Raw genomic sequence first — 26269 nt, forward strand, 5'->3', positions numbered from 1 at the left:
ATATTATATATAATTATACATATTTATATATTTACATATATTATATATTAATATTATATGTTATTATAACACTACATATATTATATAATACATAATATACAAAATATATAATTATGTATATATAATTATATACTATATAATTATGTAATGTATAATACAAAATATAATAATACATAAAATATAATAATGTAATATATTATAATACAATAATTATATAATATTATATACAATAATATAATTATATATTATGTAATTATATTATATATTAATTATATAATCACCTCTTCCATTTCTCCTTCTCAATGAAAACACTCTTTCTCTTGGTCTTTCACAGTATTGTTACCTTTTCTGCAGTATTGATATTTACTGCAATGTTATATTAAAGATCTTTGTGTCATTTCACCAAATAAATTATATAATATTATAAAATATAATAATAATATATTAATTATATGTAATTATAACATAATTATAATAATATACCTTAACATGTATAATAATATATAATATAATAAAACATAATGTATATATAATATATATAAATTTATATATAAATATTTAACATAATCAATAGTATATAATGTTATATTAGATCATATTATGCTATATTATAACATATATAATATATATAGGCAAGAGATGTATATAATATATTATAATATTGTATATTATATATTATATGTAGATACATAATATATAATAATATATAATAACATAAAATATATTATATATATATTATATATATATATACACACACATATATATTCACACCTGACATCTGATGCAGACCTCATTCTCTTCCCCCTTCCAATCTCCTCTCTTCCTACTTTTCATACTCCTGTATTGGTTCTAATAAACAGTTGCTTTTCAAAAAAAAGAGAATGAAAATAACTTCATGCCATATTAAATAATCTCTTACCAATTTCAGAACCTATAGATGTAACACTTTAATTGTATGCAAACTTACATTTGGTTTGTGTTTCTAATATTTGCCCCACTTAGGAACAGTATTACCTAGTGGAAGCCCTTCAATTGTATACATTGACCTCAGTATAGCAGTTATAGGAATCTGCGTCTTAAACATGTACAATAGCTGGTGCAATAATAAATCAACTCTAATTAGAGCAGTAGTGACTACAGAAGTTAGAAATCTGTAGATCCAACCTTAACAAAGCTCACCTGCTGAGAATATTGAATTGTCTACAGTTTAGCTGTTAAGCTCATTTTGTCTTCATCTGCTGCTTGGTGTATGAGAGCCGACCTTCACCTCCTATGCTGAATCAGCTAGAGAGGAAACTGCTGTTTGTCTAAAAGGCCTCCCTACATAAGGTCTGAGAGAAGGTACTGCTGGTGTGGAGGGATTTGTTTAGGGACAGGGCTCTGAATCTGTAAATTATGTATTTGGGCAACAATTTAAATTATGGCACAGAGAAGTAAGATTCAGAATTGTGAAAAAGAAACACTGAAAAGAAGCTAGAGTGCACGTGGGTATGTTTGAGTGTACAAACACACACACAAACACACACACTCCCACACCCCCCACCCTTTCTCATCACTTTAAATTGTTCCAATCAGACATCTAGTTTTATCTCATCATCTGACCACCTCAAGGACATTTTTTCCTGTTAGGATTTCTTTCTGATCCCATAACTGAGACTCCATCCCTCTCTATTCCTCTCATATATAAAATCATTTTTTGATCATTTTTTTGTCCTCTGCTCTTCTGAAATGTTGTTCATTACACCTTCAATAATCTTATCCTCCTGCCCTTTCACAGGAAACATCTGGCAAAAATTGTAATCGTGACTCAATTTCAGTCCCTTTCCTTATACCTGAGTGGTTTCCTAAGCTCTGCTGTGTAAAACCAAGTGACCATATAGATCAGAACAACAGAATAATGATTTTCACACAGAGCTGGGACCTCAAATCTCAGTTATTTGTTTTCTTTTTTTTTTAATTTATTTATTTATTTTTTTTGGTTTAGTATGTATTTTTTATTTATTTTTTTAAATTTTATTTTATTTTTAAACTTTACATAATTGTATTAGTTTTGCCAAATATCAAAATGAATCCACCACAGGTATATATGTGTTCCCCATCCTGAACCCTCCTCCCTCCTCCCTCCCCAAGTTTTCAACACCACCTTCTTTCCCCTCACCAACTGTCCCATTTTCAAGCTTATCCCGCCCCACACTCTTTTGGTAATTCTATCTCAACTGGAAAACTGAAGCAATTAAAGGGGGATAACAGACTGGTTCCAAATAGGAAAAGGAGTACATCAAGGCTGTATATTGTCACCCTGCTTATTTAACTTCTATGCAGAATACATCATGAGAGATGCTGGGCTAGAAGAAACACAAGCTGGAATCAAGATTGCCGGGAGAAATACCAATAACCTCAGCTATGCAGGTGACACCACCCTTATGGCAGAAAGTGAAGAGGAATTAAACAGCCTGTTGATGAAAATGAAAGAGGAGAGTGAAAAAGTTGGCTTAAAGCTCAACATTCAGCAAACAAAGATCATGGCATCTGGTCCCATCACTTCATGGGAAATAGATGGGGAAACAGTGTCAGACTTTTTTTTTTGGGGGGGGGGGCTCCAAAATCACTGCAGATAGTGACTGCACCCATGAAATTAAAAGACGCTTACTCCTTGAAAGGAAAGTTATGACCAACCTAGATAGCATATTGAAAAGCAGAGACATTACTTTGCCAACAAAGGTCCGTCTAGTCAAGGCTATGGTTTTTCCAGTGGTCATGTATGGATGTGAGAGTTGGACTGTGAAGAAGGCTGAGCGCCGAAGAATTGATGCTTTTGAACTGTGGTATTGGAGAAGACTCTTGAGAGTCCCTTGGACTGCAAGGAGATCCAACCAGTCCATTCTGAAGGAGATCAGTCCTGGGTGTTCATTGGAAGGACTGATGCTAAAGCTGAAACTCCAATACTCTGGCCACCTCATGTGAAAAGTTGACTCACTGGAGAAGACCCTGATGCTGGGAGGGATTGGGGGCAGGAGGAGAAGGGGATGACAGAGGATGAGATGGCTGGATGGCATCACCGACTCAATGGACATGAGTCTTAGTGAACTCCAGGAGTTGGTGATGGACAGGGAGGCCTGGCGTGCTGCAGTTCATGGGGTCGCAAAGAGTCGGACACAACTGAGAGACTGCACTGAACTGAACTGATTCCAATTTCCTGTCACTTTTATTTATCAACATATCCTTATCCATCCGTGTGTTCCTTCTTTCTTCTAGACTGAGCTGAAGAAGAATCCCTCTTTCTACTCAAAGCTGGGCCCCCACTCTCCCTGGGCAGAGAAACTCTGCCTCCGCTGAGACAATCCTTCCCCACATCGAGTATTTCTCCTTCCTCCCAGCCCTCCCTCCTGACTCTTCTCCCTCAGCCTTGAGACTCTTCGCTGCTCACCTAAGCATCTCCATCCCATCACAGCAAAGTTTCATAAAGAATATTACCCACCCACCTCACATCCATCTTCAGTCTATTTTTCATTCATTCATCCACTGAAATTACCTTATTCTTCCTTCACTTTTCCCTCCATGGGCACTGACTTGGAAATAAACTTCACCTTGAGTGGACACAGAAGAAGTCTACTCTCTCTTCATCCTGGGCTTTGTGTCACTGCTGTGCCTCAGGTTTTCAAGTCTCAGTCTCCCTGGTGGTACCATCCTGAGCCGGCCTCATTAGCCCACCCTAACCTCTGTCTCACCTCACTCCTTCCTGACATTGCCAGCTGTCCGTTCCCTACCTTCATTCTTATTACCTCTTCCATTTTTCCTTTTCAATGAAAGCACTCTTTCTTTCTCTTGGTCTTTCACTGTATTGTTACCTTTTCTGTAGTATTGATATTTACCGTAATGTTATATTAAAGATCTTTGTGTCATTTCACCAAATAAATTATAAATGCCTAGGTGACAGATATCTGATTGTGTTCATCTCTCTAGCCTATAACATTTGGATCTTTGGACTAAGTACTGCTCAATACATTGAACTAAATGTAAGTTTCATGCACTCCTTGTCACTTAGCCTACATTTTTCAAAAGCCAGACCTCAACAGTAATTACATTACACAACATTGATATTCTTAGATACTCTCAAGGAAATTCCCCTGCTATTACCAGGCAGTAAATTTTCCTTCTCACAGAAAGATTTTCTCCTCTACACTCAGGAATTATCCAGCATGCCTGTCTTGAAAGGGAAGTTTAATGTCTATAAAATCACTTGCTTAAACATTTTCACTTTTGAAGCCTACCTACCTTTCCTGCAAAGAATTTGGGGAGAAATTTATCACATTTTTATTTCAAAAGAGAGGTATTTCAAAAGAGAGGTAGAGATTGTAGCCTGCCAAGCTCTATCCATGGAATTCTCCAGGCAAGAACACTGGAGTGGAGGCCATTTCCTTCGAAACGCTGCTGATCAATTTTCAGTTCTAACTCTTTTTAGCCCTGTGTCTTTAATCAAATTAAATAATGTTTCTAAACTTCATATGCAGCATGGTCACAAAAATAACTACTTTTTGATAAGGAATTTCTTATAACTAAGTGAGATGATGCTCCTAGACGTATTTTGAAGATATAATACACCACTAGGCTATTTATTATTATTTCTATTTTAAATTTTGCTTCTTTTGTATAGTCTTCCTACTTATCCCTCTAAGCCACCCTATTGGATCCAGTTAGCAATTTTTTGCTACTACAGAGTGACAAAGGTCACTGATTTAATTTTCCATACATCAGTTCTGATAATGTTTCTCCATACAGACAGTTCCACAGATGTTAAGCTTCTTCTGTTTAGAGTTGGCTAAATATCACCCTGTGACAGATTTATTTTTAAGAACCATTTTTGTATCTTCCATATGTTTTTTGAACCATCACTGGAAAATACTGTGGGAAACATCCTTGGAAATTTACTAATGACACCTCCCTGACAGATGCTCAACATAAACCAGTTGAAAATACCATTTAGTGATATATCATGGAAACCTGTTGCTTTATAATAATGGCTTGGGAGCCACAAGTATCATGTTCATATTTAATCAAGGTAGACAGATTTCATTATTTAGGCCTCAGATTTTTGGATGATTTCTCCAGTGTCTGTAGTCATTGTCCAAAGGTCTAATATGGAGTTTATCACTTTCATTACTAATGACTTAATAAAAGCTATAGTTATGACATTCTGTTATTAATTATTGTCATTTACAAAGACAGCAATAGTACCTCTGGAAATCTTCAAAACACATTCAGTGCAACCTGGGAATAGCCCATAGATTCAAGTATTCAATTTTTGGCAACAATTTAAAGAAATTATCATTCAAGCAACGTCTTATAAATCCCCCTTATATGCCAAGTACAAAATGTATTTTCTTCAGCATGTGCAGAAACACAATTTAAGCAAGTAATCTGTGGATACAGCTATCAGAGCTCTTAAAACACACACACACACACACACACACAATGTTGCTTTTCTTTCCATTGCATGTACCTAACTGTTGCATAGTCTGAGAAAAAACTAAATCTCCTTTGGCAGTTTGAACACAGAGGATGCCATGATATCATGATGGATGGATAACTAGATCCAAAGAGCTAAGAGGTCTGTTTTAGACTGGAAAATTGTTTTTGTTTAGATAGATTTAGGAATCTTAAATATATACTGTTAAATATCAGAGTTTAGGTGGCAGGATTCATTTCTTTGTTACTGATTTAATAATACCTACATCCCAAAAAGTTTTATTGAAAAATTAGGTGCTACATCCTCTAGGAGTCAGTCATAACTTGTTTTGTGTTTTCTTCTTAGATATTCCTACAATATCCCCTACATAGCTCCACATTTGCATTGAATGTGTATTCTCTGTTTATGTGACTATGTCTTTAGATATGAACTCTGTGACTGAAAGGTCTTCTTATTTATCTTCAAAACTCTTGCACCCGGTATACCATTCGGCATGCAGGATATATGAAGAAAACAAGAAGTGTTAAGTGAATAAATTAATAAACTGTAGCTTACCATCTAAAATAAAAGTAATTGTATTACTCTCGATTTTCACTCATTTATCTTATTTCCTTATTCATTCCACTTACAGTTCTGAGAATATCACTGCAATATTTTATAAACCTAAAAAAATACATTTGAATCTTGATCAGAAACTATCATCATACAATCATGCTAGGTCAAGACTGATCCCGTGGCTTGTGAATCTGTAAGAGCCAGCTCTAGATACGGGGAAAGAAGGAAGAGAGAAAGAAAAAGAAAGGCAAGCTTGATTTGTAGCATTTCTGACCTACAATGGCCAATTTCAAACTACCAATATATCACCAATGTACTATTGGGAAAGAAGGTGAACCCCTGCCTTTTCTCAGTGGTGAATAAACTTCCTTGACTTCACTGGTTGCTTCTATACCCTGTCTTGTTTTATTCACTTCAACCAGTTTTGCTGAATTGCCTTCTTCTACAAGTTTTCAAGAAGGGCTTCCCAGGTGGTGCTAATGGTAAAGAACATGCCTGCCAATGCAGGAGACATAAGAGATGCAAGTTCGATTCCTGGATCCCCTGGAGGAGGAAATGGCAACCCACTTCAGTATTCTTGCCTGCAGAATCCCCATGGACAGAAGAGCCTGGTGGGCTACAGTACACAGGATTATAAAGAGTCAGACACAACTGAAGCAACTGAGCATGCAAGCACAAGTTATCATTCAAAGACTGATTTCTATGCAGAGAGGTAATAAATAAACATTAGAGCAGTTGCCTGCCATGTTCCTTAAAAATGTTATCTTTAAACACAATCTTCAGGATCACCAATAAACCACAAGACAAATTACCTGTACTTTTTTTTTAGGAAGCATATTTTAAAACTCATAAAATTATGCAATGGATACTTTTGGAGTTTGTTTTGATTTGTATTGGGGAAGGCTATATTATAATTAAAACTTTTATCCTTTTAGGGGGATAAAAGTTGACCATTATCTCTAAAAACAAGTCTGCATTGTTTTTCGACTACTTCCTCCTTTCTCAATTAAGTTAAGCTTAGTTTGTCTTTGCAGGTAAAGCTCCAGAGCTTTTAACATTTGAGGTGAACCATGTGTTTCAATATTTATGTATTTTAAGTATGTTGATTTCTGTCTCACAGTTGTTCTAATGAGAAAAGACTGCTCAGTAATTCTTTACATATCTTACTGACTGAGGCTTTGAAATAAACCAAAAGTAATGAGAGTTGCCCAATCCATAACCTGGCCGCTGGTAATTTACTGTTTCCTTTTTTTAAACATATGGGCTAAATGGAAAAATTCTAAGATATTTTATTAGTGAAATCATGATAATCATTTATACACAGGGAAGAAAAGATATTTCAAGTAGACATTTGTTAATGTCTTCACTACCCAATCTCTCAAAAGTAATTTGAAATATTTGTTTAAAATCTTGAATTATGAGGACCTCCCTGGTGGTCAAGTAGTTAAGATCTCACCTTCCCATGCAGGGGGTACGGGTTTGATCACTCAGGAAGCTAAGATTCCACAAACCTCACAGCTAAAAAACCAAAACATAAAACATAAGCAATATTGTAAGAAATTTAATAAAGACTTTAAAAGTGGTCCATATCAAGTATCTTAAAAAAAATAAAAATAAATAAAATCTTGAAATATGTAAAACTTTCAATAGTCAAAATACATACTGATAGCAATGTGTTTGTAATTTTGATGCCTACAAGTCACCTATGGAGTTCAGCAAACAGTCTCATTTTCTTCTAATACTTCAAACTCAGTATATTTTTAGCAGAAATAGGATAATTCATTGATTTCTGGGTGTTCATACTAAGTTGAGAAGTCATACCTCTCTGACAAAGTAGTAAACATACCCAAGTAAACCTTGGGTATGAGGTATCATACTGCATCAAACTATAGGTAAATTAAAAATAAAACAGTATAATTGTAGTTGGTTTGTACCAGATTACACAAGATAAAAATTGGAAATATCATATTAAAATAAATAAATAATCAGAATATCCCAAGACCCTTCAGTGCAAGTTTAATAGCCATGCTTGTGTTGTAGGATGATGACTTATCAGGGAAAGGTTGATTATGAACAACATATCTGTTTATTGAGGGTCTTTCAGCCCTCTGAGAATACCAAGAGTAGTCTGATCCTGGGAGAGGGCCCTCAGATGACCAAGATGACACCCTGGTCTCAGACTTCCAGCCTCTAGAACTAGAGTTAGAGAGGGGATTCCCAAGCTGGGGACCTGACAAAGGGACTGAGAATTCTCAGGGAATCTGACCTGGGAGACCAACAGGATTTGATTATAGGACTTCCACAGGACTGGGGGAAACAGAGACTTCAGTATTGACATGCACAAACAAAATCTTGCACACACCAAGACAGAAGGGAAAGGCACAGAGACTCCACAGAAGACTGAACCAAAACTACCTGCTAGTGTTGGAGAGTCTCCAGGTGGAGGTGTGGGATGGCAGGGTCTCATCACAGGGACAGGGGCACTGGCAGCAGCAGTCTGGGAAGGTTCCTCTAGGTGTAAGCCCTCTTGGAGGTCATCATTAACCACAGTTAATGCCCATAGACATAGTGCCTATAGACACCAGGGCTGGGTCACCTCAGGCCAAATAACTATCAGGGTTGGATCACAACCCTAATAATCAGTGGATAATTGGATTAAAGCTTTACTCAGCAAGGCCCTAACCACCAGAGCAAGACTCAGTTTTTCCCACCACCAGTCCCTACCATGAGGAAGCTTACACAAGCCCCTTAGCCTCCTCCATCAGAGGGCAGACAGAAGAAAGAAGAATCCCAGTCCCACAGTGGCTGAAACAAAAACCACATACCAGAAATTTAATCAGGATGAAAAAGCAGAAAGCTATGTCACAGATGAAGGGACAAGATAAAACCCCTTGGTGGGGGGGAACTAAAGAAAATGGAGACAGGCAAACTTCCAGAATAAGAATTCAGAATAATGATAGTGAAGATGATCCAGGATCTTCAGAAAACAATGGAGAAGATACAAGAAATGTTTACCAAAGACCTAGAAGAACCAAAGAACAAACAAACAGAGATGAATAATACATTAGAAAGAATCAGTAGCAGAATAACTGAGGCAGAACAAATAAATGACTTGGAGGACAGAGTGGTAGAAATAACTGCTGCACAATGGAATATAGAAAAAAGAATGAAAAAAAAAAATGAAGACAGTCTGAGAGACTTCTAGGACAACATTAAATATACCTACATTCACATTACAGAGGTCCCAAGGAGAAGAGAGAGAGAAAGAACCTGGGACAATATTTTTAGAGATAATAGCTGAAATCTTCCCTAATAAGGGGTTTCCTTTGTCGCTCAGCTGGTAAAGAATCTGCCTGCAATGTGGGAGACACGGGTTTGATCTCTGGGCTGGGAAGATCCCCTGGAGAAGGGAACAGCTACCCACTCTAGTATTCTGGCATGGAGAATTCCATGAACTATACAGTCCAGGGGTTGCAAAGTGCTGGGCATGACTGAGTGACTTTCACTTTCTTTCCCTAACAAAGAAAAGAAAATAGAAAACCAAGTCCAGAAAGCACAGAGTGTCCCAGGCAGGACAAACCCAAGGAGCAACACACTAAGATACATAGTAATCAAGCTGACAGAAATTAAAGACAAAGATAAAATATTAAAAGCAGCAAGGGAAAAATGACAAATAACATACATGGGAACCCCCATCATGTTGTCAGCTGATTTTTCAACAGAAACTCTACAAGTCAGAAGGGAATGACATGATATATTTAAAGTGATGAAATGGAAGAGCCTACAACCAAGAATATTACACTTAGGAAGACTTTCATTCAGATTTGATGGAGAAATCAAAAGCTTTCCAGACAAGCAAAAGTTAAGAGAATTCAGCACCACCAAACCAACTTTACAACAAATGCTAAAATAACTTCTTTAGGCAGGAAACACAAGAGAAGGAAAAGACCTATCTACAGAAAATAAACCCAAAACAATTAAGAAAATGATAACAGGATCACCAGTCAATTCTAAAGGAAATGAGTCCTGAATATTCTTTGGAAGGACTGATGCTGAAGCTGAAGCTCCAACACTTTGGCCACCTGGTGCAAAGAACTGACTCATTGGAAAAAAACACTGATGCTGGGAAAGATTGAAGACAGGAGGAGAAGGGGACAACACAGGATGAGGTGGTTTGATGGCATCACTGATTCAATGGATATGAGTTTGAGCAAGCTCTGGGAGTTGGTAATGGACAGGGAAACCTGGCATGCTGTAGTCCATGGGGCCACAAAGTGTTGGGCACGACTGAGCAACAGAACTGAACTGAACTGAACTAAGATCACTCATATTGATAATTACCTTAAATGTAAATGGATTAAATTCACCAAACAAAAGACATAGACTGGCTGGGCAGATTAAAACATGTGCATGTACGCACTTCCACGTACCACATCACTCTGCTTGACCCCCAAATTATATGTAATTAGTTTATATTGTTAAGCTAATCATGCTCCCATTATGGCTTGCAATTGTAATTATCTTTAATTTTTTGTCTGGATATTGATTCTGAAAACTGATAAACATCTTTTACTATTGTGCTCAGGTGACTAATACTCAATACCATTGTATTATGATTGGTCAACAGAAAATTAATAGAACTCTATATCACCAAAACTACAATTTAATAGAAAAACCTGCAATCACTTTTTAAAATCCAAATGCATATCGGAATTATTTTGGAATTTTTTTGAAAAATACAAATGTCTAGGTATTGCTTCCCTCCCCACCCCACCCCCCGCCCCCACCCCAGGACGCCAGATATGTCTCTAATGAGCAGTCACATTAAAAAAAAAAAAAAACTGGATTATATGATGTTCCTTTACTTTAATCCAGTTTGTTTCACCTTTTTCTATTTCATATTCAGTGCTCCCAATCATTTAGGTTATGTTTTCCAACTTCTCCATCTTTTCTCTTTTTTGATGTTTTTCTTTTTTCAAACCCTTATCAAGCTTAGTAAAAAAGCTTTTATATACACATATATATAAATAATATGTATAATATATGTATTTTAGAAAATTTATGAAATTTTGCGTAACTAAAAATTTTATGACATTTAGATTCCACTTGTTTGATTTAGTATGAGTCAAATGCTAGACTTATAATTAAAAAAAAAGATATACAGCAAGTGGCAAAGATTTACTGTATAGTACAGTCAATATCTTGTAATAACCTATAATGTAAAATAATTTCAAAAGTAATGTATGTATATATGTATGACTGAATCAGCTTGCTGTGCACCTGAAGCATTGTAACTCAACTGTACTTTAATAAATATATATATTAAGAAAAAAATCTTATTGAGGCATAAATGCATGCAATATATTCAAATAATTATATAGCCATATACACATTTATATGAATATGTATATGTATACATGGTGTAAAGGAAAATTTCACTAAGACATTTTTATAACTGTCGATCATATTTTTATTTTATGAAGCCTAGATTTTGCCAATTTGTTCTATTTGAAATATCAAAAGCATATATTTCATTTCCCTTACTTTGAACACCAAATTTATTTCTTTATAAGTTTGCTGTTCCATATAACTGGTGAATAACATGTGAAAACCTCGAAATCACTTGTTTTAATGTGAATATGGGTCAATTAAATTCTGCACATAATCTGGCTTTCTTTAATCTTAATGTGTCTGGACTTTAGCATTACCTGTTTTGTCTGTCCCAAATTTGTACATATAATTGATTGACTAAATGAAAATTTAATTAAAGTGGTAAAATTAATTTAAAAATGTAAATAAAGTAGTATAATTTGAGTTCTTTGAAGCATTTTAAGTAGCATAACATAGAAGACTAAAGGGGTAGGGGAATCACCAAAGTTGCTGGGCAACAAAAATGTCAAGAACAATTATCCCTAAATAAATAATATCTGTGTTAGGTTGAATTGAATAAATGGCATACCTTATGAATTATGTAATATATAATCTTGGTGAGAAAAAAAACCTACATATTTTATCTATATTACAAAAAAATATATAATCTTAGAAAAAAGTAATAATACCACTAAGGTTTATTAACTGCTTTTCATGTGCCAAGATGGCCTCTGCCAAGTACTTTAGGTGAATTAGTGGGCAATTATTTCAAACCTTTTTACAAAACAGATATTTCCATTAGAAAATTTAAGAATTTGAAATATAGAGAACTGGCTAATCAAGTCATACTGCTGGGAAAGGATTGATTGAATTCCAAAATAACAGTGGGGTTAGCAAATGTAAGCTATTATATGAATATATGCTGCTAAGTCACTTCAGTCATGTCCAACTCTGTGCGACCCCATAGATGGCAGCCCACCAGGCTCCCCTGTCCCTGGGATTCTCCAGGCAAGAACACTGGAGTGGGTTGCCGTTTCCTTCTCCAATGCATGAAAGTGAAAAATGAAAGTGAAGTCACTCAGTTGTGTCCAACCCTCAGTGACCCCATGGACTACAGCCTTCCAGGCTCCTCCATCCATGGGATTTTCCAGGCAAGAGTACTGGAGTGGGATGCCATTGCCTTCTCCTATATCAATATATAGGATGGATAAACAACAATGTCCTAGTCTATAGCACAGGAAACTATATTCTATATCCTGTGATAAGCCAAAATGGAAAACAATATGAAAAAGAATGTGTTGGTTAAGTCACTTTGCTGTGAAGCAGAAATTAACACAACATTATAAATCAACTGTGTTTCAAAAAATTCAAAATTAAGACTGAAAATTAAAAAACAAAACAGCACAGTGACAATTCAGTCACAATTGAAGCATATTTGAACACTGAAGTTCAAAGGTTAACAAGCTATGGCTCGAGGGTCAAATCCAGCCTGTTGCTTGCCTTGTAAGTTTCATGGACCATGGCCACACTATTGGTTCCAAGGCTGTCTATAGATGTTTTACTGCAACCGAATTGAGCTGCAGTAGAGACTATGCAGCCTGTAAAGCCTAAAATGTTCACTATCGGGTGCTTTACAGGAAAAGCTCAGCAACTTGTGTTTTAGATTTCTAATCTGAAATTGGGAATCAATATTGCATGCTTTTAGATATTTCCTGCAATTTCTACTTATCTGACTTAAAGGGTTCATTTGGTTGAAATAATCATATATTTAGTTTTTGTTGTTTAGTCACTAAGTCACATCTGACTCTTTGAGACCCCATGGACTGTGACTTGCCAGGCTTGTCTGTCCATGAGATTCCCCAGGCAAGAACACTGTAGTGGGTTGCCATTTCTTTCTCTGGGGGATCCATCCTACCCAGGATCGAACCCAGGTCTCCTGCTTTGGCAAGCTGATTCTTTACCTCTGAGCTGCCAGGGAAGCACCACATATTTATTACATACATCCATATTATATGATTAAAACTGAAATTCTAACAGTTCCTCTAAAGAGAAACAAATAGCAAAGAGTATAAAATGTAACCACTTATCACAAAATTAAGATCTTTTCTTATACATCCCATAATGAAAATTGTTATTTTATATGAATGGATTATTTATTACTATTATGGTTCAATCTAAGAATTTTTATGGTTTAAAAGTGAGCATATTGGTGCCAAAACTTAGCTGTATATGTATTAAAAAATGATAAAACCCTAAAGAAATCAATCAAAATAAAAATGAGATCTCATTGATATCCTTAAAATAGTATAAAATAAACTATCAACACTGGCTTAAATTTTATTGAAGAGGTTAGTTACTTATAAGAAACTTAGTTATTAGAAGTAATTCTAGTTATACAGGAAATAATGAACAAAGTACTTTGTTTATTACAAAAGATGCAGTACCGTAATCATTCTTGCAGATCTGTTAATTCAAAATTAAATCTGAATTTCTCAACAGATTCTTTTACAGTAGAAGTTTAAAAAATTTTGAGCATAATATAATCTAAAGCAACATCTCACATACACGCACACACACACACACACAACGCTAGCTGAGCCCCTGGGCCATTTGCACACATGGCATTCTCTTGGTAAATTCTTCACCATCTGACATCTGGTCTTTAATTTATAAAACTGACTTGACAGTCCACTGAGTGTGTTACCTCTTATGAGTTGGCATACATTAAGTATGCAGAAATGATTGCATAAACTAAACTGCTATTTTATTTATATTCATTAAAAAAATATAACTGCTGAGCAGAGGAGGCTCTGACTTCTTTTTATTTTTTTTTAATTTTATTTTATTTTTAAACTTTACATAATTGTATTAGTTTTGCCAAATATCAAAATGAATCCATCACAGGTATACATGTGCTCCCCTTCCTGAACCCTCCTCCCTCCTTCCTCCCCATACCATCCCTCTGGGTCATCCCAGTGCACTAGCCCCAAGCATCCAGTATCGTGCATTGAACCTGGACTGGCATCTCGTTTCATACAAGATATTTTACATGTTTCAATGCCATTCTCCCAAATCTTCCCACCCTCTTCCTCTCCCATAGAGTCCATAAGACTGTTCCATACATCAGTGTCTCTTTTGCTGTCTCGTACACAGGGTTATTGTTATCATCTTTCTACATTCCATATATATGCGTTAGTATACTGTATTGGTGTTTTTCCTTCTGGCTTACTTCACTCTGTATAATAGGCTCCAGTTTCATCCACCTCATTAGAACTGATTCAAATGAATTCTTTTTAATGGCTGAGTAATACTCCATTGTGTATATGTACCACTGCTTTCTTATCCATTCATCTGCTGATGGACATCTAGGTTGCTTCCATGTCCTGGCTATTATAAACAGTGCTGCGATGAACATTGGGGTACACGTGTCTCTTTCCCTTCTGGTTTCCTCAGTGTGTATGCCCAGCAGTGGGATTGCTGGATCATAAGGCAGTTCTATTTCCAGTTTTTTAAGGAATCTCCACACTGTTCTCCATAGTGGCTGTACTAGTTTGCATTCCCACCAACAGTGTAAGAGGGTTCCCTTTTCTCCACACCCTCTCCAACATTTATTATTTGTAGACTTTTGAATCACAGCCATTCTGACTGGTGTGAAATGGTACCTCATAGTGGTCTTGATTTGCATTTCTCTGATAATGAGTGATGTTGAGCATCTTTTCATGTGTTTGTTAGCCATCTGTATGTCTTCTTTGGAGAAATGTCTATTTAGTTCTTTGGCCCATTTTTTGATTGGGTCATTTATTTTTCTGGAGTTGAGCTGTAGGAGTTGCTTGTATATTTTTGAGATTAGTTGTGTGTCCGTTGCTTCATTTGCTATTATTTTCTCCCATTCTGAAGGCTGTCTTTTCACATTGCTGATAGTTTCCTTTGATGTGCAGAAGCTTTTAAGGTTAATTAGGTCCCATTTGTTTATTTTTGCTTTTATTTCCAATATTCTGGGAGGTGGGTCATAGAGGATCCTGCTGTGATGTATGTCAGAGAGTGTTTTGCCTATGTTCTCCTCTAGGAGTTTTATAGTTTCTGGTCTTATGTTTAGATCTTTAATCCATTTTGAGTTTATTTTTGTGTATGGTGTTAGAAAGTGTTCTAGTTTCATTCTTTTACAAGTGGTTGACCAGTTTTCCCAGCACCACTTGTTAAAGAGATTGTCTTTAATCCATTGTATATTCTTGCCTCCTTTGTCAAAGATAAGGTGTCCATATGTGCGTGGATTTATCTCTGGGCTTTCTATTTTGTTCCATTGATCTATATTTCTGTCTTTGTGCCAGTACCATTGACTTCTTTTTAATACTTTAGGGAACTCTTACATGAAATCTTTCTGAAAGTATAGACAGTACCAATTTCAATGCCTATAGGACATGTAATATCCATTTTTCAGGGCCTTACATAAATATGCACGATACTTAAGAACCCAATTGAGTGATATGATTCTTCTAATCAAGTGTACTGAAAGGACAGATCTTAAACAGACATCTTAACACAATGCATGATATAAAAGAGAAAAATAAGTGTGTTAAGTTCTTTGTAAGATGACTGACCAGAATAATGCATTTAAATATTAATTTAAAAATACAAGATTAATGATTATTTAAATATTTAGAATTATTTGATTTTAAATATTTAGAATTCTAAATTTAGAAAAAATTAGAATTCATTCTATTGAATGTATATAGATTCTTACATATTATCCTAAGAATATTGGACTTTACACTGTGAGTAGAGGGTAACCTTGAAGGGATAAGCAAGAGATATAGTTAGATCTTCTTTTTAGGAAAATGTATCTCATTGGATGCATCTTATCCATATGCAGAGATAGGATAGCTAAATAATGTGCATTCTATATGGTGAAATAGGATGGACTAAAAGGGTACAAACCAAGAGATCATTCTAACCTAGAAAAAATACATGATACTTTGAACAAGTTGAGTTATAGATGCCTTCATTTAAAGTTTCTTAAGCAAAATTCTGGTTCTAATTCTACTTGATTTTAGCAGCATTTGATATTTTAACTCTCCTTCAGGAAACTGATTTTTCCTGGTTTCTATGACATTTTGCTTCCCAGATTCTACTAAGTCTTATCTGTTTTTTTCTGTCTTACTTCTCTTTCTATCCTCTCAGTGAAATAGAAGGTTTAATTCCGTTTCTCTCACATGCTCACTTCCACCTTACAGTCTCAATCAGAGTCGAGTTCCTGTGTGGCCTGGTGTGTTGTGTGTGTCAGGATGATGGGATGCAGGGGCCATCTCACTCGTCCCCCTCTCACTGGTGATTAACAGATGAGGTGCTGGAGCCAGGCTGGGGAAATCCTCTGAGTCCCAACCGGACGTTGACATTATGGCACTTTGGGCATAAGCAGTGGCTCAGTCCTGTTACCACACATGGTTGAAAGGTCGACATTATATGATTTAACTCCATAGCCCTCTGATGCCTCCCTCTTCTGCTCACTCAGGACTTCTGAGGAATCTTCTTCCCAGTGGTCCAGCTTCCTTAAGATTGGCTGGTTTCTTGTCTCCAAACTCCCTTCTATATATCAGGGCAGGAAGGCCATAAATTGCCTTCCCAAGATTGCATTCCATTCTTCCTGAGTAGCAAGGAGAAGGAAAAAAAAGGAAAGAAAACAAAATGGCTTCTAGACTTAAGTAGCCTCAATGTTTATAATTCTTCAGTTCAGTCACTCAGTCATGTCCAACTCTTTGCTACCCCATGGACTGCAGGCCAGGCTTCTCTGTCCATCACCAACTCCCAGAGTTTGCTCAAACTCATGTGGATCGAGTCGATGATGCCATCCAACCATCTCACCCTCTGTCGACCCCTTCTCCTCCCACCTTCCATCTTTCCTAGCATCAGGATCTTTTCAAATGAGTCAGTTCTTCACATCAGGTAGCCAAAGTATTGGAGTTTCAGTTTCAGCATCAGTCCTTCCAATGAATGTTCAGGACTGATTTCCTTTAGGATTGACTGGTTTGATCTCCTTGCAGTCCAAGGGGCTCACATAGTTCAAAAGCATCGATTCTTCAGCGCTCAGCTTCCTTTATAGTCCAACTCTCACATCCATACATGACTACTGGAAAAACCATAGCTTTGACTAGATGAATCTTTGTTGGCAAAGTAATGTCTCTGCTTTTTAATATGCTGTCTAGGTTGGTCATAGCTTTTCTTCCAAGGAGCAGGCGTCTTTTAATTTGATTGCTGCAATCACCATCCGCAGTGACTTTGGAGCCCAAGAAAACAAAAGTCTGTTATTGTTTCCCCATCTATTTGCCATGAAGTGACGGGGCCATATGCCATGATCTTAGTTTCTTGAATGTTGAGTTTTAAGCCAACATTTTCACTCTCCTCTTTCACTTTCACCAAGAGGCTCTTTAGTCTCTCTTTGCTTTCTGCCATAAGGGTGCTGTCCTTTGCAGATCTGAGATTATTGGTATTTCGCCTGGCAATTTTGTTTTCAGCTTATGCTTCATCCAGCCGGGCATTCCCAATGATGTATTCTGCATATAAATTAAATAAGCAGGGTGACAATATACAGCCTTTCCCAATTTGGAACCAGTCTGCTGTTTTATGTCTGGTTCTAACTATTGCTTCTTGACCTGCATACAGATTCCTCAGAAGGCAGGTAAGGTGGTTGGTATTCCCAACTCTTTAAGAATTTTCCACAATAATTATAATTTTGCCCTTATTTTCCCTTATCATGTTTTCTTTCTTATGAAAAGATTATGAATTAGATATTGTTTCTCTGTGTTATATTTTAAGTAATGTATTTGGCATATACATACACACACACACACACACACACATATATATATGTATATGTGTATGTGTATGTATATATATGTGTATGTGTGTGTGTATATATATATATATATATATATATATATATATATATCTCAGCCCTAGCTTCTTTACCTAGCAGGTAAAGAATTTACCTGCAATGAAGGAGACTCTGTTCAATTCCTGTGTTGGGAAGATCCCCTGGAGAAAGGCTAGGCTACCCACTCCAGTATTCTTGGACTTCCCTTGTGGCTCAGCTGGTAAAGAATCCGCCTGCAATGTGGGAGACCTGGGTTCAATCCCTGGGTTGTGAAGATCCCCTGGAGAAGGGGAAGGCTACCTACCCCAGTATTCTGGCACGGAGACTTCCATGGACTACAGTCCATGGGGTCGCAAAGTGTTGGACATTACTGAGTTACTTTCACTTTCACTTTTCATATATATATTCTCAAATATATGTATGTATATATGTTTTCTCACATATATGTGTGTGTGTACATATACATATTATTTTTCAGATTTTTTGCTCTTACAGATTATTGAAAATATTGAGTATACTTACCTGTGCTACAGAGTAGGTCCTACAACAAATCTGTTTTGATAAAAGACACCATTTCTGTAGTGATTTAGGCTCCAGTGACACACCAAGCAAGCGTCAGCCATTTGCAGCATTAGGGAATAATTTTCATGATTGTTAAGTTACTCTTCTATTTAAAAAAAAATTCTATAATTACTTTATAATCAGGAAGTTTTGCAAAACAACTTTCACAAAGTATTGTCTATCAGGAATAATACGTATCTATCACAACTTGTTGTTAGAAATTAATGTTGTCCAAGCAAAACTGTTTTACAGAATCAGCTAGAAAATATAAATTACTCTATAAATTCATTGAAATTTCAATTAAAAATCTGGATAGGGTTTATTAAGCTATTTGGAATGCTGACTTTAAAATTTACAAAGAGACACATGTACCCCAATGTTCATCACAGCACTGTTTATAATAGCCAGGACATGGAAGCAACCTAGATGTCCATCAGCAGATGAATGGATAAGAAATCTGTGGTACATATACACAATGGAGTATTACTCAGCCATTAAAAATAATACATTTAAATTAGTTCTAATGAGGTGGATGAAACTGGAGCCTATTATACAGAGTGAAGTAAGCCAGAAAGAAAAACACCAATATAGTATACTAAGGCATATATATGGAATTTAGAAAGATGGTAACGATAACCCTGTATGTGAGACAGCAAAAGAGACACAGATGTTTAAAACAGTCTTTTGGACTCTGTGGGAGAGGTGAGGGGGGATGATTTTGGAGAATGGCATTGCAACATGTATATCATATAAGAAATGAATCGCCAGTCCAGGTTCGATGCAGGATACAGGATGCTTGGGGCTGGTGCACTGGGATGACCCAGAGGGACGGTATGGGGAAGGAGGTGGGAGGGGGGTTCAGGATTGGGAACACGTGTACACCAGTGGGGGATTCATTTTGATGTATGGCAAAACCAATACAATATTGTAAATTAATTAACCTCTAATTAAAATAAATAAATTTAAATTAAAAATAAATAGATAAATAAAATTAACAAAGAGTGAAAGACCAAGATAAATCAAGACAATTTTGAATAATGACTAATTATTAAGTATTTTCTAGGAACAATTCTGGTGCTTTACATGAATGAACACATGTGCTTTTTGAAAGAACACTATAGCACAGGAACCATTAATACCTTTACCTTGTAGATGAGAAATTAAGACACAGAAAATGTAAGTAACTTACTAGTACCATACTGTTAAACAAGGATGATATTGAGAGCTGAATTCTGATTTGCAAACTCTAAATATTACATGGTAAACCAGTACATTATACAGCCCATACAGAAAAGTGAAAAGAGAACACTTGATGTAGTAAGTAACCAAATAGGTAGAAATTAAAATAAACAAATATAGAAACAGGAATGAAGAGGTGGCACCAGAAGCAAACACATATAGATATATGGATTCAGAATATACAAGAGGTAGAGGTTTTACAACCACATCACTCAAGAGAGGATAGATTATGTAATGTGTAATGTTGGAAACATTGGCTGTCCAAATGGAAAAAAAAAAAAAACTATAAAAGAATAATTACCTTTTATTTTGTAAAAATATAATCTAGATGTAATTTAAAAGAATATATGACCTCATGATAATTTTTAAAATAATTATTCATACACAAAAACACACATATCTATATACACAAAACAGAAAATGAAAAACACAATTAATTTCAACACATTTGAAATGTAGAATCTTTGTGTTATTAAAAAAAAAAAGCTAAAACAAAGCTGTGAGCTGCAAAATTACATTCACCTTGCCTATAACTAGCCAAGATTTACTGTCTGAATGCATTAAAGTTTCTAAATGTAAAAACAAAGAATAACTAAAAGGAGTCAAGGATTTGAACAGGTAAATGACCAATGAAAACTCTGAGTTGTCAATGAACATTTTGCAAGGTCAATATTACTAGAAGATAAGGAAATATTTATTAAGTCCATGAGATATAATTTCAAATCTATCAAATGGTAAAAATATAAATATATATGGTGTAGATGTAAAACAGCCTATATTTGAGATAATACCAAATAGGCATAGATTCAGAGAAGCAAAGTCTTGCTACCTTGCTAGTAAGCAAGTATGCAAGAATATTACTAGAGCTATTCATCCACATGCAATAAGAATCAGCTGAAATATATCGAAAGATATCAACTGAAGAATGATTTTAATATTAAAAGAAGCAACCTAAATTTGGTTTAATAGAGAAATGAATTAATAGTCAATTATTCTATATTTTTCTATATTTATGTATAAAATATAGCTACTAAAACATACTATATTTATTAACATAGATGAATATTGAAAAATAAAAGAAAATAGAAAAGTAGTAAACATACCATAGTGTCATTTACATAAATATGAAAACAATAATGTTTGTGAAAATATGATTATAGCTTTAGACAATAATTTGAATATACACTATTTTAAAAGGGTCTTCAATTTTAGTTCTTTTTGAGGAATTTAGTTTTCTTTTAAAAAATCGTGTTGCAAAAATGACCAAGCTATGTGGTAAAGTGGGTGGTGGATGCATTGTGTTACTATAGCGTACCTATGCTGTATCTTTCAAGAATTTTACAATTTAGACATTAAAATTGAAGTTACATTATGTCAATTGAAAGTAATGTAAATTTTATGATTTTAACTTTCCTCTGGCCATCTGAAAGATGCAAAATGAACTTTAACAACACCATTATTATTTCTACTATAAGATTTGATTTCTGCAAGATATTTTGGAATTTATATATTTAAAATTGAGGTTAAATATACTTTCAGTAGTATATCTAAGGAAGTTACTTGACTTGGAAATAAAATGTAAAGCAAAGGGATAAAGCAATGCAGTTATTAAGAGAGTTGTAACATAAAATATCACATTTTAATTTATATTTTTATATATTATATGTATATTATACATATACACACAATGATTTTTCCTTTTAAAATGCAATGCACAGATTTTGATTTCTGAATATGTAGTGAGATGAGTGGTGTCATTCTAAATTCATTTCTACCCAGAACCTCAACCACTTTATTTGGAAATAGAGTCTTTGCAGATCCCATTAATTAAAATGGGGTCATATTGAATTAGTTGTTGCTGTTGTTAAGTCACTAAGTCCTGTCTGGCTTTTTGTGACCCATGAACTGCAGCACACCAGATTCCTCTGTCTCCACTATCACTCAGTTTGTTCAAATTCATGTCCATTGAGTCATTGATGCTAGGTAACCATCTCATCCTTCTTCTTTTCCCTTCAGTCTTTCCCAGGATCAGTCTTTTCCAATGAGTCAATTCTGCATCAAGTGGCCAAAGTAATGGAGGTTCAGCTTCAGCATCAGTCCTTCCACTGAATATTCAGGACTGATTTCCTTTAGGATTTAGGATTGATTGGTATGATCTCCTTGCAGTCTAAGGGACTCTCAAGAGTATTCTCCAACACCACAATTTGAAAGCGTCAATATTTTGGCATTCAGCCTTCTTTATGGTCCAACTGTCACATTCATATGTGATTACTGGGAAAACCATTGCTTTGACTATACAGAACCTTTTTGTCAAAGTGATATCTCTGTTGTGCTGCTTAGGTTTGTCATAGCTTTCCTTCCAAGGAGCAAGGATCTTTTAATTTCATGGCTGCACTCATCTTCCAGTGTCATATCTTTTTGCCTTTTCATATTATTCATGGGGTTCTCCAGGCAAGAATACTGGAGTGGGTTGCCATTTCCTCCTCCAGTGGACTACATTTTGTCAGAACTCTTCACTGTGACCCATCCATCTTGAGTGGCCCTGCACAGCATGGATCATAGTTTCATTGAACTATGCAAGCCCCTTTGGCATGGCAAGGCTATGATCCATGATTTAGAGTGAACCCTAAATCCAATGACTGATGCCCCTTCATTGAAACGAGAATAGGAGAGGACATGGAAAGACATGTAGAGGGAAGGGTCATGGGGTGACACAGGCAGAAACCAGAGTGAATGGCTGTAAACCATGAAAAGCAGAATGGCTGGCAACTGCCCAAAGTGGGAAAAGAAGCATGTAGCTGGCAAGGACACAGCCCTTCAATTTCAGCATTCTGAACTGTGCAAGAATAATTTCTATTGTCTTTAAGCCACTTAGTTTGTGGGCTCATACTATAGAAGTCCCAAGAAACTAATACGAGCATCACTGTCATGAAGAAGTGGTTGATTCTAGCACTGAAGCAGGGAAAATACAAGACGAGCTAGCACCATTGTCTGACAGTGATACAAAGTGTGGAAGTGAACACATATGCAAAGCATAAAGCCTGAAGGATTATGTCAAACGGCCACAGAAGTCGATCTGAAAGGGCTTCTAACTGCAGAAGGTGGAACAGCTGAAACAATGTGATCATCATAATAGAAGATTATAATGCAAAAAAAAGAAAAGAAATTTTCATGAGGCTTGAGTGATATCATTGAATAAAACAGTGGGAGAGAAGGAACAAATCTTTCTTATGGAAGAATTCCAGTTAAACTCTGTAGAAGTAATCACATCAGGTAAGATCCACTTTTTTAAAATGCACACTGATATGACAATTATCACAATACAGTTTAACAAAATTCTTTCAAATGAAGTTAAAGACAACTAAGTACTACTAGAGCCATTTTACAGAAAAACTGAATGAACATTACAGCAATTATTTTTGTCCACATTCCCTTCTTGTTCATCTCCAGATACACACAGTCAAGCAACTCTAGGATCATGTCATAAACTATTTCCCAGCACACAGGGTCTGACTCATTAGAGTAATGTAAAAAAAAAAAAAATGCATTAAATAAAAAAAGAATATGTGTACATTTTCATTATATTGTTACTAAACTTAGGTCTGGTTGCTCACCACTCAGAATGCTTGAGAAGCAAGGGTTGGTTGAAAGGAAAGTTGCTTTAGTCAGAAAAGTTGGCAATCTGGGGAGAGGGCAGACTCCTGTCCCCAAAACCAACTCTGGAGATTCTGTCCAGCCATGACAGTTTTTAAAGGGAAAATGGAGAACAAACCTCAGTGACTCATGGAGACAGGAAGTCAAACTCTGTGTCATTTACCATTGCATGAGGCTAGCTGGCTCTCCATGGTATTTCTTCAGATATTGTTTTGTCCATGTAGTCTGCCTTCAGGATTGCTAAGGAGGATGCCCTGGGTATAGAACTAGTCATACTTAAACTACTTAATCCCCCATTCCTATTTCTTTTAATCTAGAGGAAAAAAAATCAATAGGTTAGGTGAGGTTTTATGTATGTATGATAGAGCAGAAGTCAGGAATTAGGTTATATATTACCTAGTGATCTCATTTTTATGATTGAGATTTAAGGGGAACTGAAATAAGGTTCTTGGAAAACTAAGCAGTGGCCACAGGATTGGAAAAGATCAGTTTTCATTCCAATCCCAAAGAAAGGCAATGCCAAAGAATGCTCAAAGTACCGCACAATTGCATTCATTTCACGCGCTAGTAAAGTAATGCTCAAAATTCTCCAAGCCAGGCTTCAGCAATACATGAATAGTGAACTTTCAGATGTCCAAGCTGGTTTTAGAAAAGACAGAAGAACCAGAGATCAAATTGCTAACATCCTCTGGATCATCGAAAAAGGAAGAGAGTTCCAGAAAAACATCTCTTTCTGCTTTATTGACTATGCCAAAGCCTTTGACTGTGTGGATCACAATAAACTGTGGAAAATTCTGAAAGAGATGGGAATACCAGACCACCTGACCTGCCTCTTGAGAAACCTATATGTAGGTCAGGAAGCAACAGTTAGAACTGGACATGGAACAACAGACTGGTTCCAAATAGGAAAAGGAGTACATCAAGGCTGTATATTGTCACCCTGCTTATTTAACTTCTATGCAGAGAAATGCTGGACTGGAAGAAGTACAAGCTGGAATCAAGATTTCCAGGAGAAATATCAATAACCTCAGAAATGCAGATGACACCACCCTTATGGCAGAAAGTGAAGAGGAACTAAAAAGCCTCTTGATGAAAGTGAAAGAGGACAGTGAAAAAGTTGGCTTAAAGCTCAACATTCAGAAAACTAAGATCATGGCATGTGGTCCCATTACTTCCTGGGAAATAGATGGGGAAACAGTGGAAACAGTGTCAGACTTTATTTTTGGGGGCTCCAAAATCACTGCAGATGGTGATTGCAGTCATGAAATTAAAATACGCTTACTCCTTGGAAGGAAAGTTATGATCAACCTAGATAGCATATTAAAAAGCAGAGACATTACTTTGGCAACAAAGGTCTGCCTAGTCAAGGCTATGGTTTTTCCAGTGGTCATGTATGGATGTGAAAGTTGGACTGTGAAGAAAGCTTAGCACTGAAGAATTGATGCTTTTGAACTGTGGTGTTGAAGACTCTTGAGAGCCCCTTGGACTGCAAGGAGATCCAACCAGTTCATTTTAAAGGAGATCAGTCCTGGGTGTTCTTTGGAAGGACTGATGCTAAAGCTGAAACTCCAATACTTTGGTCACCTCATGCGAAGAGTTGACTCATTGGAAAAGACTCTGATGCTAGGAGGGATTGGGGGCAGGAGGAGAAGGGGATGACAGAAGATGGGATAGCTGGATGGCATCATTGACTTGATGGACATGGGTTTGTGTGAACTCCAGGAGTTAGTGATGGACAGAGAGGCCTGGAGTGCTGCGATTCATGGGGTTGCAAAAAAGTAGGACACAACTGAGCGACTGAACTGACTGATTGAAATAAGATAACAGGAAAGGGACACAACTGAGCGACTGAACTGACTGACTGAAATAAGATAACAGGAAAGGGACAGAGCTGCTTACACAGTTCTCTGCCATTATGCAACATAAAGAGAACGTATTTTTAAAAACTTTGTAGTGCTGCTGATTTTTTTTTCCTTACAATGCTGTGATACTCTCTTCCTACCTATCAAGTGTTTGACTGGTTGAAGTGGGTGTCATATTAGAAATTTGACATATTTATAATACTGTTCATTGTCTAGAAAGTGGAAACTGTGCCTTTATTTACTCATTGTCTCTACAAGGCTATGAACTTAGCTTCATATATTTTTCTGTTTTGAATCTTTCCCATTTTTTGAGAGGAGACTCATATTTAGGAACAAACTGAAGGTCAATTGCCATGAAATCAGGGACTATAAACTCCAGGGGCCAAGCAGGTAACAGAAGGGTTGGAAGGCAGCAGAGGCTCTGTTCAGCTCTCCTTCTGTACAAGGTAGCAAGACTTAGCAACCACCCAGTGTTGCCATGAGGGAGGCATTCCTAACATCCTAAATGTTCCAGTTTATCCTGTAGTGCCAGAAGTGAGTATTTTTGTTTGGAATCTCTTGATTTTTCAAGACTGGGTCAATGTTTCTTTAAAGCTGCTTAAGCCAAACTGTAATATGTCTACAGGTTGGAATTGGACAAGCACCAGTTTGAGCCCACCAACAGTTCATAATTGCATTTTATAGTGATTCTCT

This window comes from Bos grunniens, chromosome 23 (genome assembly GCF_055505025.1).
Source record: "Bos grunniens cultivar Pamir isolate PY7600 chromosome 23, Bosgru_T2T1.0, whole genome shotgun sequence".
In the NCBI taxonomy this organism is placed as follows: domain Eukaryota; kingdom Metazoa; phylum Chordata; class Mammalia; order Artiodactyla; family Bovidae; genus Bos; species Bos grunniens.